Below are 18,013 nucleotides of genomic sequence, written 5' to 3'. Positions count from 1 at the left end.
CAGCCAAGAAGCCTCAATGGGCAGAAAATTGGACTCTGTAGAGGCTTTGGCTGTGTCCCAGAGATGTCCGGGCAACAGAGTCATAAGGAACTAGGCCCAAACTACTAGATGTTTACACAGACGTAGCTGGATTTGCCTGGTCTGCGACTTTTTATGGCTTATAGGAAAAGGAGTGGCTTCATGCCACTTCAATTGAGTCATCACACAGCTTTGAAGTGTAGTGCCCAGCTGTTCCTCTTCCTGGGTTCTCCCATGTGAACACTTCAGACAAGACTCCAGAACTCAATGCCCTGCTCCAAAGATCCTGAAGTGCTATGGCAGGCCTTCAGAGCTATGCTCAAGGACTGCCCCAGTCTTCATTTGTCTTCCTTCCTTCCTTCCTTCCTTCCTTCCTTCCTTCCTTCCTTCCTTCCTTCCTTCCTTCCTTCCTTCCTTCCTTCCTTCCTTCCTTCCTTCCTTCCTTCCTTCCTTCCTTCCTTCCTTCCTTCCTTCCTTCCTTCTTCCTTCTTTCTCTCTTTCTTTCTCTCTTTCTTTCTCTCTTTCTCTCTCTTTCTTTCTTTCTCTCTTTCTCTCTCTCTTTCTCTTTCTCTCTTTCTCTTTCTCTTTCTCTCTTTCTCTCTCTCTCTTTCTCTCTCTCTTTCTCTCTTTCTCTCTCTCTCTTTCTCTCTCTCTCTCTCTTTCTTTCTTTCTTTCTTTCTTTCTTTTTCTTTCTTTCTTTTCCTTTCTTTCTTTCTCTTTTCCTTTCTTTCTTTCTTTCTCTTTTCCTTTCTTCCTTCCTGTCTGTCTGTCTGTCGGTCGATCTAATCTCTTATTGCTTCTCCATGGAGCAATTCCTTTCACTCAGTCCCTCTGTTTCCCTCTTTTTCTTTTTTCTCACTGTTAGACACGTGCCCCCCCTCTCACCTCCCCCTACTTTGGGGATAATTTAACATGTTACACACTAACTTTCCAGTAATGGCACTCCGGCTTTTTGAAATTCTGCTTCCCTGTTTTATGGCTGGGCCTCTAATGGTTATCTCGCAGCCCTGCCTCTGGCAATCATGTAAGGAATAAATAGAAGCTGACACAGTAATTTACTTAAATCTTCTCCACACTTTTGCAGCATTTTCCTCCAGAGGATACCCCCGAAACAACAATTATTTGAAATGTCACGCGTTCCTGCCCCTAGGCTACCGACAAATGAACATTAAATCTATTAACAACAAAAAAAATTAAATGTTTACTTTTCTGCGAAGGTAAAGGAGAAGCTGGAGAGAGGGAGGGATGTCTCCAATAAATTTCTTCTCAATAATAAAGAGGTGTAGTTAATGTTCTCTCTAAGCAGAGTCAGCTTGCAGCCCACATCTATGAGGACAGAGATGTGATGCCACGGTACTGCCACACAGCCTTGCCAGGGCAGCTCCGATAGTCTCATTTTTCCAGACCAGGGAGCTCATTTGGTATTTTTGCAGATTAAATAAGATGTTTAGTGGGCCAGGAGCTGCCACGAACAAGGTGGTCCCAGCTCTCACCCCACCTAGCTAGTGCATGTTATGGGGACTGGACAGGTGGGAGCAGAAGAGCTACCCCTCAGCAATGGGAGGTGTTTCACAGAAAGGAAAACTGAGTATTTTGGAGCCCTGCCCCAAAATCCTGTAGAAACTCTAAGCTGGAGGTAAGGCCCAGTTCCTCCACTTTTCTGCCCTATGCTCCCACCCGTTTGATGAACCCAGGTAAGCAATACGGAGGGTGGGACAATGAAGGTGGACTCAGCCTTGCACCTGGTTCTGGTGGATGATGGTGGGGACATGGAGAGTCACTAGCTGTGGATGAAAGTTCCCATGGGATATGGGCAGAACAGGGTTAGGACCCAGGCCTAAAGCACCGTTTTCTACTTCTGCAGATAGGGAATTTCAGGTCCAGAATGGGTCAGAGGCTCACCAAGATACAGTGACAGAAATGGAAAGAAGGGTCCCAGCTCTACAATGATCACTTCATACTGTCTTGAAAACACTGTCCCAGTGTTTGAACTTTACAACTATCTTCCCTGTCCATGGATTCACTGTAAGAGTCCCTTGGGATCCGTTGTGTTTATAGAGCCAGGAATCCAGCCCTTTGACTTTGACATGTCACAAAACATGTCTTTTGTGAATGAACTTGTAAAGGAAAGTTTGTCAATGGATGTTGAATGCTGTTCCGCAGATAACTAGAAAGGAGTAGAAAACTCTGCTCCTCTCGTCTTTTTTTTTCCCTTCTTTTCAGCACAAGAAGCTTGGGTGTAAACCTCAGTCACCTTGAAGAGAACATTACCTCTTACATGCCATATGAACCAATCATCAATATGGAGTGTGAACAGAGACCTGTTATCTACCTCTTGAAGCAGGACGTACGGACATCTGACCAAGTCTCCCTCTCCTGTTGCTTTCTGCAAAATGACCAGGTACTTTAAACTTTGCTGTCACCATGATCACCATGATTCTCCTTATCAATGGGCAAGTATGCCCTGAATATGGTGTTTTTTTTTTTTAAATTTAATTTAATTTAATTTTATTTATTGATTTTACCCCAATAGGCTGTGCCCCCCCTTTATGCACTGGTTGTGACCCTCAGAGGCAGACAGTGGAGGAGACATCCAGTAAACCTGCTGCATTCAAGTCCTAGCAGAGCTTACTGTCCCAGTCCTAGTCCCCTTCACTGCTGTTCTGTGTAAATGATGCCAGTCTATCTGCTAAGGTGGTTGGTGATACAGAGAGGCTCAGTCACGCATCTGGAATGCTAGACTACTTTTGAACTGATCTGTGGGAGATAGTGCTCCCAGGTAGTGACCCAGGATGGTGTCTGCTTGGGAGAAGGCTGTGCAAGGTAACTCCTGGAGTTGTGCTACACAGGCCTGTGCCTAGTTTATACCGCCAGAGCATTCAGAACTGAGACAGGGCTTCTGAGTCCCATGGTTCCCCTTGACTTTTTGTTGCTACCTGCTGTGATTCTTTAAAGAACATGGGGAAAGATCCAAGTGTGTTATATGTGTGTGTCTGGAAAGGGTAAACTTTTTTCTCTACCAACAATCCTGTTGACAACCAAGGGTGTTGTAGAAGAGGAAACTATCTCTTCCAAGGAATCAGACTTAGCTTTGGAGAAACAGCTGTTTGGGGCTGTTCTCAGGCCTGCTACAAATTCCTTGCCTGTTGTCTTGTACTGCCATGACTCCACATGGAGAATTTGTCCTTTCTCATCTGGAGAGAGAGGCTTGTGGGGCTTTTCTGGATGTTTCCCATTTACTTTCCAAAACTGTCTATCCTTCTGATGGAAAGGGTTGTCTTCTTCCCCACTTCAGTGTCTGAGGATTAAACAATGCATGAAGGACAAGGTAGATGTGTCACATCCATGATCAGACAGCTCCACAACATATATATTCCATATGGGAAACCACAGAGCTAATGATGTACAGAGCACAGGCCTCTGACTTGGCCTTAACAAAGACTTCTTCAAGGTGTGTTATAGATTATGGAGAATATACTACAAATGAAATCCATCTCAGTATTGCAACAAATTTATTTAAATAGTTCCACTGCCAGCCAGAAGTCTAAGCATGTTTATGAGTTATCCCAACGCCTATAAACACAGTTATGTGGCCTAATATATTGGGATGGACTCTTGGCTAGTATATATATACCAATTTAGATTATTGTCTCCCGTCATAAATTGCAAGACTTCAAATGACCATTTTCCAATAGCTAAATAAAAAAAAAAAGTAAAAAAAAAAAAGTAAAAAAAAAAAGTGGGAAATTGGGAAGAGGGTTCACCAAACTACTTTGCATTAAGCTTTATTAAACTTCTTCCTGTAATGTCTCCACTGTCTCCTCTTTGATCTCTTCTCTGCCCAGATTCAGACCTCAGCTCCTGATTTCCACCAAGGAAGGCATGCAGGGTAGCTGGGTGCCTGCACTTAACATTTTTTTTTTTTTTTTAAGCTTTGTATCACGTTCTTGTGCTCTCAATTCCGGATAATGCTGGATCCCTTTTATCCAGCCCCTCCTCTTGCCCTTTCAAGTGAAAAGAAGACTCCTGTGCCCCCCCATCAAAGTTAAAGGGAGGCTTTAGAGGGGAAGGCTCAGCACGCCGGGGCTCTTGAGCCTGTGTTTAATCTCGTTTCCCGTTCCTGTGTGCCTCTGTGGCTTCCCTGCCAGTTTCTTTGTTGCTGAGTTTCTCATTTCCTTTTATTTGTGTGTGCGGGAGGTTGCCAGGCTCGCTGGAATGCAGCTGAAGTCATCTTGGGGAGACGCTTTTCGGCCCCCGCCCCGGGTTCTACATGACCTGCCTCACCCTGCAGCAGGCTTGCCTGGCTGCACACAGAGGCGAGCCCGGGAGAGGCAGCAGGGAAGAGGAGTGCCCACCTGGCTGCTGCAGGTGGATTGTCCGGGGTGGCGTGTCCAACGCTGCGCAGGGTGCAGAGGACGGAGGTGAAGGGATCGAGGGAGAGCTCCTGTCCTGCCTGGGGCAGAGAGGCGTGCAGCCTTTGGCAGGGGATGGGGACCAGGTGTGTCTCAGCTCCTGCCTAACCTCAGCTGACCCCAGAGCAGTGCCCTGACTGCTGTCCATGGCTGGGTTCTGCTGAGTGATGCTGGGCTGAAGGTGTGGCCTTTGGCTGCATGCTGGGCTTTGCACCTGGGGCCAATACAGGCTGTGTTAGGCTCCAGAGGGAGAGAGCTGGAGTCATACAGGGATGTTGAATATGGTGAGCAAGGTCCATCCCCAAGACCTTACATGACTGTGTCACAGGGACTATGTAACACAGTGGGAAAAATGAGTTCCTCACTACAGGAGAGTTCCTGATGGAAAGGAGAGTGATGCTGTGGGATGGTTTTGTTTAGGATGGGTCTGGAGTGTCTATAACTGGGATTTTGCCATGTAGTAGTGTGCAGCAGTACTGGTTGGAGCAGTCCCATTACGGAGAGCAGAGAATGGTTAGGTTTTGGTGTTATTTTCTGTTCATGTGCTCTGTGAGCAGCAGTGATATCAGAGCTGTGTTTTGACATGGTCTCCAACAAGAAGGATGTTTCTTTTTTGTTGTTTTGAAGGTCTGGATGAGGAACCAAAGCCTGCAGTGCTTCAGTATTTCCATATTGTTCTCCTTTGGTCTGCATTCTCCTGGCTTCCTTTGTATCAAACAAGATCTGTGAGATAAAGGTGGTCTTACCAGGTGGTGTTCATGCCTGGTTCTCTAAGGATATGTTTTGTCATAGTACTTCAGGAGAGAAATCTGGAGAGGGATCTCAGACCAAACTAATCCATTGACTACATTGGGTCCATTGAATTGTTACTTGTTTTATGTGTTTTGGTTTTTTGGTGTGTGTGTGTGGCAACTCCTACCTTTTTATTCTGTACTAGAAGTCATCTAAAAATTCTCTGGCCTTTTTTGACCTTTTTCAAAAGGTAAAAGGGATGGTCTTGGTGATTTCAGAAAATTGAAATTGAGCAGAATTGCTTGAAGTTAATTTTCAAACCCCTGTAGATGGTCTACACCACAGGTAGGTCAAACAGGTACACAGAGACTCCCTGCTATATATCAGTATCTATATTTATTAGATCAACGTACATATTTTTAAATGAGCTTTCCCTGCTTTCTGATTATTATATTTTTTTTGGCCTGGTAATAGCTTATTTTTAGCTCATCCTGCTTTGTAAAGATGTGTTATCTGGCTTCTCAAAGCCTCTATAAACCTGTCTTCTGTGGCTGTGAGGTGGTTACTGTTGTGCTGCGTGGATCAGAGCTGTTAGGCTCATGGACCCTCTGGCTACCAGCCAGCATGATATCTGCCAAATCTCCCTGCTGCTTTGTTCAAGGAGCATTTGTGCTGCCATTGTCTCTCTGTTCCCTCTGGACAGGCCTGTGGGGTTGTGCAACTATGAGTTTGTGTAGTCTCTACCTGGATGTAATTGTTTTGGCCTTGTACCTAAACAGTCTGTCAATCTGCAAGCCCGAAACTCCTGCAGGAGACCCAGAGATTGCATCACATGTCAAGGGGAAGACTGAGTGGTAAATATAATCCAGTGAGCAGGGAAGTGTCACTTGCTGTAAATACCCTTCTGCCCTTTCATCTCTTGTGGTGATGCTATTTCAACCCAGTGTTTTAAATATCTTCACGGAGGAGCTTTTGTACTTGCTTTCCCCCGCCTCCCCTCTCTTCCCCCAGTCTCCTATGAGGTTGGGATACTTGCTTGCTGCACATCTAGCTGTTCCTGAATTACCTTTGTGGAGGATTCCTCCAAAATTTCCAGTGCTTGTTAAAATGGAAAATTTGTTTTCTTCTTAACTAAGATCTTGTGAAGAAAGCCTCTGATAATCCCTGTGTCGTATTCTTATGTTAGAAAAATACTTGTATTCAAGCTTTTTTTATGAAAGCTTCAGCATTTCAAAATTTCACTTTCTATTTTTCTTATTTTAACAACCTCAAATCTTCCTATTCCCAATTTTCTTCACCAGGATGAAGTGCTATAGAATGGCAGAGCAGAAGGAAAGCACATCTCCTAACCACTCTGATTATCCCCTGCTGCTGCTTGGCATCCTCACATACTGCAAGAGAAACGCCAGACCTGGAAGCAATCTGCTGAGAGTTTCAGATTCTCTCTGTTCCTCTCTTCCAGTCCATTAGGCCAGAAAGGGAATGGCAGTCAACAAGTTTTTCATCTGGAAGTGTAGTCCTGGGATTTCCCCAGATTTCTACCCCAGCTTGAGCTGAAGACCAGTTTCCAGTTATCAGTCATGCTCAGCTGAACCTCTGTTCTGATTTTTTAGAACTGATTTTTTTTTTCCCCTCACATTGATATCTGCTTTGCACTCATTCAGGATGTGGTTGGATCAGGCTCCAGCACAGGTCTGATTCCTACTCATGCTAGTTACTGCTGTCTGGATATAACATGGTCCTTATCTGTGACATAATTAATCCTTGAAAAGGAACAGAGTTTTTTTGCAGAGGTTTGGCCTAGGTCTACTTCTGATCAATATTTCTGTTAATCATTTTGATAATGAAATGGAAACCAACCAGAGAAAGTCTGCAGGAGGTAGCAAGCTGGAAGAAGGCTGCAAATCTGTTGGAAGACAGGGTTGTAACTCAACATAGTTTGATATGCTAGAGAAACTAAAACTGGGCGAGTAATATTCAATACCTGCAAAGGCACAGTGTGACTAAGCAATGGAGTAACTGGTGCATTGCAGAGTGAGGGCAGTTTACAAACAGTGTAAATTACTAATGTTGCACTTTTACAGTAAGGACATGTTTGGGTCTGGTTTATATTAATGTCAGGGTCACTGCTAAGACACAAAGAGGTTCCTGCAGCCCTCTGGTGTCCTGCAGTGGGGTCTTGTCTAGTGCTGAATGCCACAGTTCCAGGGCTGTGTTGGTCTGTTGGAGGGTGTCAATAAAGAATAGCAAGGAGTGAACGTAGAGCTGGAAACCAGGTACTATGAGGAGAGGTTAAGGAACTGCTTTAAAGGAATGTAGGAGAGAAAACAATGGGTGTAAAATGCTCAGTTTCCCAGCGTGTAAATGAATGACATAAAGACGTGTGTGAACGACCATTTTTTGTGCCCATTTGCTAATGAGCAGAAAGAAACAGGTATCTCTAGAAAGGAGGAGACTAGGTAGTAGAAAGCCCTTGCTAACTCACATAGTATGGAAGCACTGGTAGAGGTTACCCATGTAACGTCTGGGATCTTGGCTGGACATGTTCCAGAACATCAGCCAAGGATGATTTGCACGTATTGGTCTCGACAAGGCAACATGGGGGTTATTACATTGCTTTTTCCCAGCCTACATTTCTGTATTTCTCTCAGTCCTTGTCATCTACCTGGAAGCTGGCAGGGCAGTGGGAACGTCAGAGGAATTTGTACCTTCCTTTCTTTTATGGCATGGAGCAAGAGTTCTCTATAGTGGCGCTTTGGACTGGGTAGGTTGATGCTTGTTTGAAGGATCTCTATCAGAAAGCTTTTCATTTTAGAGCTAAACTGTGATGTTATCTTCATGGCAAGTTGAGCAAGTTGCCTGGCTTGGAACTGAGATCACGGCAGGGTGCTCTGCCACCACGCTGAGGAGAATTACATAGGTATAGCTTTTGGGCTCCAGCTGGAGTTTAGCTTGCTTTTTTGATACTTACTGTGATTCCTTCCCTCATGGTCACAGACTTCAAGTCATTTTGCAACACATGTTGGTGTCTTCTTTTTTCAGGGAAAACACAAAGTTGGGCACCCTTTTAGAGATGAAAACCTGTTCCCCCGGGTTTCCCTGCATGTTACTGATTGCTCGCTTTTTGTGACAGAATCTTAGCATACATGAATCTTTTGGATCCTCTTACTAACTCACAGGCATGTGCCTGGAGGCTTCTGTATGCTTCAGTTCCCCCATTCCCTGCAAGATTTCTCAAATTTGAAGGCTCTGTCCTCCTGTGACTTTTTTTTAAAACATAATTATTGCAGCACTGAGCGCAGGCAGGCTCTGTTTCTGCTTATACCTACTGCATCTTGATATAATATAGAGGACTGTTTGTTTTCCCCTACAGAAAAATTTCCAAGGAGGGGAGCAGTTTGAGATTTTCCTTTTTCACCAGTGGAAAACCTCCAGAATCAGTGAACGCACATAGCACGGACTATGGATTCCCCCAGCAGAAAGCAAAGCTGTTAAAGTTGTCCTACCTGATACAAAGTGCTTTGAAGCTTCCTGTTGGAAGGCGATCGATTATCAAATAACGACTACACGGTGCAGCAGATTACATCTCTTTGGTGCTGGAAATGCTAAGGATTAAACTGGCTTTATAGGAGAGGTATTCCTGGGACAGGTATCCCCTGCAGAGACAAGCAGTACAGTAAGCACATGTCTTTTTCACCACACCAGCTCCTCTGTTCCAGCCCATGCCACTGGCAGCCCAGTGCTCTCCCCCTCTCTCTGCAACCCTGGCATATGCATGGCTCGTTAGCAGCAGCCTGGCAATCAGGGGAGCCTGCTATGGCAGCAGCTGCTTTTCCAGAGCTGTCCCATGTGCAGTGCAGTGTGGGGGCTGTTTGCCAAGGTGAGGCGCTCCCTGCAGCTGGCTGGGATGGGGACCGTGTAAGAAGGGGTTGGTTTTCACCAAATAGGACCAGCTGGAGCAAACTTTGCTTCCTTGCAGTGCTTCCCATCTTGCCCTCCTCCCTGCCCAGCCAGTCACCCTGCTCCCTGATGTGTACGCAGCCGAGTACCGGGGAGCAGATGGAAGAAGAGCCATCTGGCTTCAACCAGGCTTGTTCCTAGGTTGTAGCTGGGGGAGCTGCTGGAACAAAGGATGGCATCGCCTGGGAGTGCCTGGGCTGTGGAGTTTGTGAGTAGTGCAGGAGTCTCAAGCTCTGCTTCTGCCAGGCTCCATGGCTTCCCAGCAGCAGGTTTCCCAAGCTGCAGCACTCACGTGCATGCCCTAATAGCAGAGCTGTGGGCTCCAGCCGCTCCCCCTGGTTAGGGGACTTCTGCAGGGCTTGTGTAAACCCACAACTCATTTCCCCCCTTCTCAGCCCACACTGCTGCCCTTGCGGCAGGACCATATGGGCCACGCTCGTGGTCGGGATGCCCTGGCTTGCTTTGGTATGCCTGTCACAGCCGGGCCCCGTGGTGCCAGCTGAGCTTCTCCTGGCTCAGGTTCTGCTTCATTCCATGCTAGCTCCATGCAGCCCGGCTGCGCGGGGCTAGTCACCGGGGAACGGGGGCTGGCAGAGATGAATAGAGAATGCGAACAGGTCCCTTGGTGCCCTTTTCCCTCAGTCTTGTTTCCCTCTCAGCAGGGGGAAGCAGTCTCTGCGCGGTCCTCTGCCGATTGCATTGGGGAAAGTCATTAAAAAGAATTAAAAAGGAAACGGGGAGAGAGGGGAAAAAAACAACAGCTCAACAGCCCCAAACAGTTACAATCTTAGACAAAAGCATGACAGGTTGTTCCTGCTCAAACCCCGGGGCCACCCTTGCCTGGCAGCAAGGGACAGCAGCGCTCCAGTGGTTTACTGGGAGCGGGGGAGGAGGGCCCGGAAGTATCTCTGCTGGTGATATGGGTTGTGGGGGTCATTCAGACAGGCAGAAATATGTATATGGAATTAAATTAATTGTACAAAGATTGACTTGCCCATGTGCTGCATTAAGCAATGGCCCCATCTCCCAGCTTTTGGAGAAGGAGGCGAGTGCGAGTGTGAGATGCCCTTCCCCAGGGGCCGTGCTTCTCCTCCCCCTTGCTCTGAGGAGGTCACAGCCTCTGTCCGTAGTGAGCTGCTGCTCTAGCCAGAGCACAAAGTGGTGAAACAGAGGCCCTGGTTGTGCTGTCGCTGGGGAGGGGTTGAGCACCAAGGCTACGGGTGTCTGTCAGGGAAGATTTGGTTTATAATCCAAATTCACTGCCATAAAAGTTTTCCCAAAATAGTGGCCTACGCTTTGAGTCTGTCTTGAGAAGCAAAGGCTGGGCTCTTTCAGTTGCAAGCTGATCGTTTGGTATAAGTCATGACTGGACGTGAGCAGTCATCTTTAAAAGGTTTGATCCTTGAAGTCTGGATGAACGCTTGCAACTTTGAACCTATAAAGCACTCAGAGGGTTGTCCCAGGATCCTCTCCATCTTCCCTTTCCTCAACCTTTACTTCTCACACCACCTGGACATGGCTTTGAGGACGCTGGGACAAAGGCAGAAACTTTAAGACAGCAGAAGTAACTCTTACTGCAGTCAAGCAGTGTGCAGGCTGGTGACAGGTATGGAGATGGGAGAGCATGGCAGAGTATAGGCTCTAAAAATCAGCTGTACAGTGCCATTCTCAAGTCCTACAGGCCACGCATCTTGTTCTGACACAGCCCTTCATTCAAGTTCCTTCTCAAATCATTATAGAAACAGCAGCATTTCCACAGGGTTTATTTCTGCATGTTAGAGCTCAGCTTCAAATGGGTTGGGTGTTGTCACCCAAATATTGGTCCCAGAAAAGTTCTCAGACCATTTTCCTATTAGCCTTCCTCTCCAGAGTTCTGCTGGGGCAGTTCGCAGCTGCAGGTGTTCCTGTGTGTCAGTTAGGATTTTAGGCTGCAGCTGTTACTGTACTCCAGTCCTTCTGCATGGTGGCTCCCCATGAACCTCATGGATATGCTCGTTTATGTCTCACCTGGCATACCCCAAGCTGAGGCAGAACCTGAAGGGGTTCTCCTGATGCTGGGGAGCTTCGGATTGTAACCTGAAATAGCCTCAGCTTCAACGCAAAGCATTCTTGCGTTGGTGGTGCATTTAATAGCTTGCATTAGTTTATTTACATGTGTATTCTGGCTTCTACTGTATATTGATCTGTGTCTCTGCATTTTTATGCCTAACTGCACTCTTCAAGGTGTAACTGTGCTGGTGTTGCTACAACTTGAAGGTTTATCGTCATGCAGCTTACCGATGCTGGCGTGAAATCGTACTGCTTTGATGCACTCACAGCTGATTTCTAGATCAGTGGCTGATCCTGTGAAAATGTACGGTCCCCTGACATAGGTCAGGTAAGTATATTTGGTGGTGTGTTTCTGGGGCGGGTTGTAGTGAGGTGTTGCATTGTTAAGTTGTGCGCTGGATGCATCCCTCCCCAGGGGTGTTTCTGTGGGGTGCTCTGAGGCATTCACTCTAAGCGTCACCATGGGGACAAGCAGGGGGAAGGAACACAATTTGTATTTCTTTGAATGTTGCGTGATTGTACTCTCACGGTGTGACAGTGAAGGTGCATGAACAACTACATGCCTCTGACCTGTATGTTTCTGTATGACAATAATGCACACACATGCACTCACGCATACAGGCACACACCCTCCAGGCTCCAGTGCTTGTAGGAGAGTGCGTGTGTGTGTGTGTGTGTGTGTGTGTGTGTGAATGCTATTTAAATAAAAAAGAAAGGAAGTGAATCAGGGTCGTTTCCATTTTAATTGTAAAACAGATAAGCACTAAACACTTTGAAAAAGTAAATGACTTGAGAATAATTACTATCTATTACTCTGCGTCCCAGGGGGGCAGTTGGAGGAGCCCAGATGGCTACAAAAATGGGATTTAGCAGAAAATTGAAGACATTATTCACCGTAACACATTATCAATTACCTTCATATCAATTACAATAACCTTACATTAGAAGAAGGGCCAGGAGACTATCTTCAGCCCCCAGCCTGAATAGTAATTGCAGTACCCCTATGGATGTTGTGTGTGTTAAAGGGTGGGGGGCACCACTGGGTTGTGCAGGGGTTCTGGCAGCTCCCGCTGCTCATGGGGGAGATGATAATAATGGCTCAGGGTCCTTTTCCCTCCCCTCCCTACAGTCACCTCATGGAAGGTTTTTCTCTGTCCTGTTTGTGTGGTCTAATGGCTCGAAGGGCAGCTGATGTGGCTCCTTCCAAGAAATTCTGCTTGGCTTGTCATTTGGGAAGTTCAGAGTATCTGTGCAGAGACTGCTGTTTCGCACCAGTGTCTTCTACTTTCCCGTTCCCTCTCTCAGCCATTTCAGCCAAGCTGCTCATTTTATTAATGGGGGCTGGTATGCAATCTGAGGTCCTTTTCTGTAGGACCTGGGTTTCTTTGGAGTAGCAATCTGGCTCCCTCACGCCCCGTGCAGGAGGTGGGAGCTGCTCCCTCTGCCAGTCCCAGATGGGGCACCAGCTCGTGTTTACCGTGAACACTCACAGAATGGTCACGAAAGGCCTTGGGTGGGATACAGAGATGAAACAACCAAAAACAATTAAAAGAAGTCTCTCATCCTTTTATCGAGGGGTCGTGGAGAGTGTCTTAGGGAGGAGCAGTACCAGGGCTGCTTCAGCAGGCTGGTAGCATGAAGGTAGCTCTAAGGACACCCTGTTGCTGTGGCTGTCGCTTGTTAGCCCTTGGAGCTGGTGGTAGGTCAGTGCTTCTGACTGGCTGGCTGATGCTTCTGGCCTGCCATGGTGTCATTCTGAAATTCCACCTCCTGTCTTTGGACTTGATCCAGGTCAGACAGGCCTTTACACGTGCAACATCCAGATGTAGCTGTTATGGCCTTATTTTCTGCTGTGATCCAAACAGAAATCACTGCTGGCATCCTGGCCTATGCACAGGCGTGTGTGTGGGAGACAAGCATTTGGACATATCAGGGCAATTATGAGTTAAACTCTTGGTGACACTCCCTCCAGCCTCCCCCCTTTCCCAAATATGCAGTGGAGTGTCCAGTGGGTTAGTGCATGGAGAGGACTAATTGCTATTAAAAGGCTTTAATCTGGGAGATTAGTGCTGGCTCCAGGCGCTGTTTGCACACGAAGGAGATGTTTCCAATGAGATGAACTAGAATTCGTCCCTGCTGTTTTGTTGATAGAAAATCATCTTCCCCTTGGTTTTTTCTCTTTATCTCTGTCTCTCTCTCTCTCTCCCCCCTCTCTCTGTCTCCCCCCGATCGTTTGCTTTTGCCTCTTCCTTGAAGTTGAGCTAAGAGCTTTATTGTTTTTAGAGTATCAGTCCTCTTTGACCTTTTGGGAATGGTTATCTTTGGACATGTGTGCATACTGACGTGCATATGTGTACATATACATGCAGCCAGAATTCTGTGCTCTGAAGAGTCCTTTAGGAAATAGATCCTGATCAAGAGAAGTAATGATAAATATATTTTCCCCTTGCTGTTGAGTCTCCTGTGGGCGAACGAGGTGTCTGTAGGACTCTTCCTCTAATACAGGACAGGCCAGTTCCTTTCTCCTGGGCAAAGGCCTCATCCAGGAGGCATAAGAAAGAGATGTTGCAGATTTAATGTCTTAAAGCACACTGCAGAGGTAATTAATGGGAGATAATTAAATGATTACATATGGGAAGGTATGGAGCATTACTGGACCTCCAGCACGACCCAGGAAATGTCACCATTGACTTTGATGAACATTGGATCAAGCTCAATGGAAATTAATTTGATAACATGCCAGATGTGTCCAGAGAGCCTGTCCATGAAGGAGACACGTTTGACCTGGGAGCACAGAAATCTTTGTGCTACACTTACTGGAGGATCCAAAACCAGAGAGGCTTATTCTGAGTTCACTGTTGTCAGAAATCCAAGTTCTGACTATCTATGCAGATAATCCTTGCTGCTTCTACTCTCCACCTGGAATTTTCACAGCATTCTAAAGCAGTTAAGGGCCAATTCCAAGAGTGCAAAAGAATAAATTGACATATTTATGTGTAGCATGAGTGGAAGGAACTGAAGACATTGTATCCCAAAGAGTAGAATGTGTGAAAACTTGAGAAAAGGAGGTCTTGCGCAGAACCATGAAGTTATATGGCCCTTCTGGTCTTGAGGGTGGTCGAAGAAAAGCTATCAATTAGAAATGTAAGTGGGAATGAGCATCCTCCAATCAACGAGGCTGAGAATCAAGGAGAGAGCTGAGCGGGGGCAGAGGTGGTTCAAGATCTGGATCTTCTGTTCAAAGATGTCAAGGCTTTCCAAAGGAAAGTGTTTTGTTTGCAAAGTGTCATGCACCCTTCTTCTGTGCACTGTCAGAATACTGCGGGCTTCGCTGTTTTGCAGGATGCTGCCAGTAACTTCCATGAGATTGCACCCCTGATTATTTGCACCACAGGCAGGTATTTTTAGGAGGTAGAAATCAGGCACAGAGGAGAGAGGGGAAAATTAAGTCACCTCTGTAACCCTGGGCCACTGCAGTGGTTGTAGAGCCTGTTGCTTGGCAAAGTGATGCCAAGATGTGAAGTGTCACAGAATGGGCCCACTTAGAGAGGCTTTATAGTGGACTGGACTTTTGGATAATGGTGTCTTGCTCTCTTTCAACCTGCTTCAAAATCCAAACTGTTACTGTTAGCCAGCAGGAGGCCAGACCTACTGCTTGTGTAAATTGCTCTAGTTCCATTGTTTGCCCTTGTTCCCTCAAGTTTGCAGATGATGCTGATGTAACCAATGTGAGGATCTGGCCTCTAGCATGTGTTTGTCCCATCTGCTGTCCAGCATGTTAATTTTCATGGAAGACACAAACTTGCACGGACTGTGATTTTAAGGAGGGGCCCTTTTCCTTTTTGAGAGCCAACTGTGAAGCCTCAGGGGCCAGATTCTGAAAGGCAGTCAATGCCAAGATCAGGAGGGGTTGGGAGCTTGGGTCCTGGCAATTTCTGACTTGTGGTCCACTACTGCCAAGGCCACAGGGCGGGAAGCATGTGTTAGACTTTTGCGTAAAAGCATAGATGATATTAAAGATTTTTCAGCAGCAGCATCCTTGGGTGGAAGGGCCAGGCTTGCGAAAAAAGGACTCAGCTGAAATGAGCCTTGAAAAAATCCTCGAGGGGGTTAGAAATAGTGGGGCAGGGAACATATTTCCACTGCAGGTGTCAACCAAAGTAAAAAAATACTGATTTCATTTTAAAAAAAAAGGCAAAAAAAAAAAAAGGCTGAACAATTTTAAGGAGGTAGACGTGTTTTACAAATAACTGCTGCTTTGTTAGAAATTAGCTTATTTTTGAAAACAAAATGTTTGCAAAAATGTTCTGGCTGACCTTGTCTGCATCCAGGAAATCTCCTCCTTTCCTTGGGCTACTCTAGACTGAAACTTTGAAATCAATGTCTCTTTTTCTATGTTGTTTTCTATACTGAGTCCTGCTGACAAAGACAGATATAGTCTAAAACTATTTCCTGTGGAGTTGTCCTCTCCTGGGAGCAAGATAAAGTCACTTGCATACTTTATTCGGACATGATTATGTTTCTATGCTCTCTTCCTGGCCTTCTCCATTATAAACCCAACCCCACAATGCAACTGCACTGCTGTGGCCAAACATCTGTCTACTGGACAGGATTTCAACTTCCTTGTAACAGCAAAAAATGCAACAGGTAGGAGTGAAGGTGTCTGGTTCTTTAGCTGATCTTAATTCATTTTATTTCAATAGGAGCAGAAGCTTGTCAGTCTGTTGTTCAAGTGATTCTTCCAGCATTTGATGCTGCAGATATTTACAAGTATTAACTTGCCCAGTGATCTTGAAAGTCTTGTGTTTGGGGTGCAAGATCTGCAGCACCTGAGATTTTTTTTTGGAAATGTTCAGGCCTTATCTTAAAAAGAAAAAAAAAAAGAGAGAGAGAGAGGAAAAAAAAGCTATTCTGGAAATATTCTGTGAATCTAAATTCTATCCCAACCACTGTTTACTTTCCTTAATGTAATTAGGATACGTTTCTCGATTGTTACTGACTTATGCAAATGGCTTATTGTGAGTTAGGGTGGCAGTAATATTAACTCTCATATTTTTATTGCAAGTTTCCTGAAAACTAATGAGTTTCTGAAAATCTCAGCTCTCAGTATCAGGTGAGCACATGAGTGTCAGCTGTCCTTTTAGTTTCTTTTCAATGTTTCTATGTCCATGGTGTGTAGTAAGACAGAATAAATATCCTGGGAACTTATTAGAAGCTTAGAATTCAGAAGGTACTTAGGATCTGTGATGATATCAAATATTTTAATGCCTCTAAATGAACCTTTTGGTTTTAGCAGATGTGGCACACTGTTTTTGAATGCCTCATGTTGGAAATCCCACAGATAGGCTTCTGGTCTCTTCCAAGTATTCATGGAAACTGTTCTTTTATCTTGTTCACCTCCCTGCATGTTTGGAGCCCCACGTGTCTGGACATAGGGCACTTGGATGGAGCTGGCCTGTCAGTGTTTGGAGAAGTGTTTGGAGCTCTCTGGGTGCTGAACCATTTAATCCAGGAGAGCACGTCCAACCGTGTACATGGCTCGTGTAGAAGTACCCCTCTCAAAAACATGGAGAGCGTGTTTTTGGGAAGGGGACTGTGGTGATATTTAGAGAAAGCAGTAGAGATGGTGAACAGTGCAGTACCAAACTGGGGACAAGACACTTAGAGGGGGCATGTGGGAGATGCTTGCAGGACTATTGTGGGAGGTAGATTCCAAAAACAGGAGGACTCTGACTCAGGCATTGGAATTGGAAAGCTCCGTGGACACAAGGCAGCAGGGAGCTCACTCAGAAACTAACTAATCCCTTTTTGCTGAGCTGGAGCTATCCAAGAATGGAGCTTGCCTCTTCTAGCCTGCCAGTGGCTTTAGAAATTTTAAGGAAACCTAAATTAAACCTGGCCCCTGATGGGTGTTCTGCCTTCCCAAATCCAATTAGCCAATCATGACTTTTCACTTAACCGCAGTGACTTTAATTGGATCAGAATAACAACAGGAAGGATAGAAAATTACAGGAATTTACTTAGCATGCAGGGTGGAGCCTTGCCTGCAAGCATCACCTGCAGCTTTTTTCTTTTTTTTTCTTTTTTCTTAAATCCAAGCCCTGGGCAGTTCAGCTACAACTGCCTCTAGCTGGCAAGTCTCAGCTCCTGCCAAAGCATATTCCAGGCCTTAAAGGGGGAGCAAATACTTGCCACCAAAAGTCCATAGACTGTCAACACTGGAGAGGAGCCCAGTGTGCAGCTGTGGTCATCGTTATCTCAAGCATAGGCTGTAGAATTCATCAGAGGTGTAAAACCTCCATAAACAGACCACAATATTAGGAATCGACTTTCTTCATGTTCATTTAAGCAACGGGCATCCACATGGAAAACTATAATAGGTGTGGCAGCCCGGCTTGCTGTTTCCTTGTGTTTGTATGACTGGCCAAACTCTGTATCAGCTGATAACCCGCAATTCAAACTTAGCTCTAAGCAAACTAAAAATGTACTCTACTCAGTACTCTAGCCTGCAAAATGTGACTGAGTGCAATGCTGCCTTTGCACTTAGTGGTGTGAAGTGGCTTTTAAATAGGTGCAAGGCCTGTGAGTGGTCTTCAGGTCTTCCAAGTTGAGCACCAGCTCAGAGCTAAGCAGAACTGAGGCCTTTGTGCAGCTGTTTTCTTGTGGGTTGCCACCTGAGATTGTAGGGGCTGTATCGAAGCACAGTAGCCCCGAAGTATGTGTTTCTGTCCTGGTAGCACCACCAGGTGAGCCTTAGAAGCAAAATCACAGCACATCAGGACAACAAGCACCACCTATTAGCACCGGCACAAGACTTGGCACTGACGGAGATGATCTAGCAA

General features: G+C 45.8%; 1 long non-coding RNA gene across 11 annotated transcripts in view; it reads left to right on the top strand.

The window, feature by feature from the left end:
• Window positions 1-18,013, top strand: part of LOC136791237 (uncharacterized) — a 318,474-nt gene that overhangs the window by 271,147 nt on the left and 29,314 nt on the right. For 8 of the 11 annotated variants that reach the window (XR_010832784.1, XR_010832781.1, XR_010832787.1 and 5 more), the window contains 3 exons: window positions 2,242-2,419; window positions 8,536-8,838; window positions 11,346-11,499. This is a non-coding gene — a long non-coding RNA (uncharacterized lncRNA). The remainder of the gene's footprint in view (window positions 1-2,241; window positions 2,420-8,535; window positions 8,839-11,345; window positions 11,500-18,013) is intronic. The other 3 variants (XR_010832789.1, XR_010832785.1, XR_010832780.1) reach the window with 2 other exon arrangements.

Source organism: Anser cygnoides, chromosome 7, assembly GCF_040182565.1.
Source record: "Anser cygnoides isolate HZ-2024a breed goose chromosome 7, Taihu_goose_T2T_genome, whole genome shotgun sequence".
Lineage (NCBI taxonomy): Eukaryota > Metazoa > Chordata > Aves > Anseriformes > Anatidae > Anser > Anser cygnoides.
The sequence above is the reverse complement of the archived record's forward strand: the minus strand, read 5'-3'. Positions and strand labels throughout refer to the sequence as shown.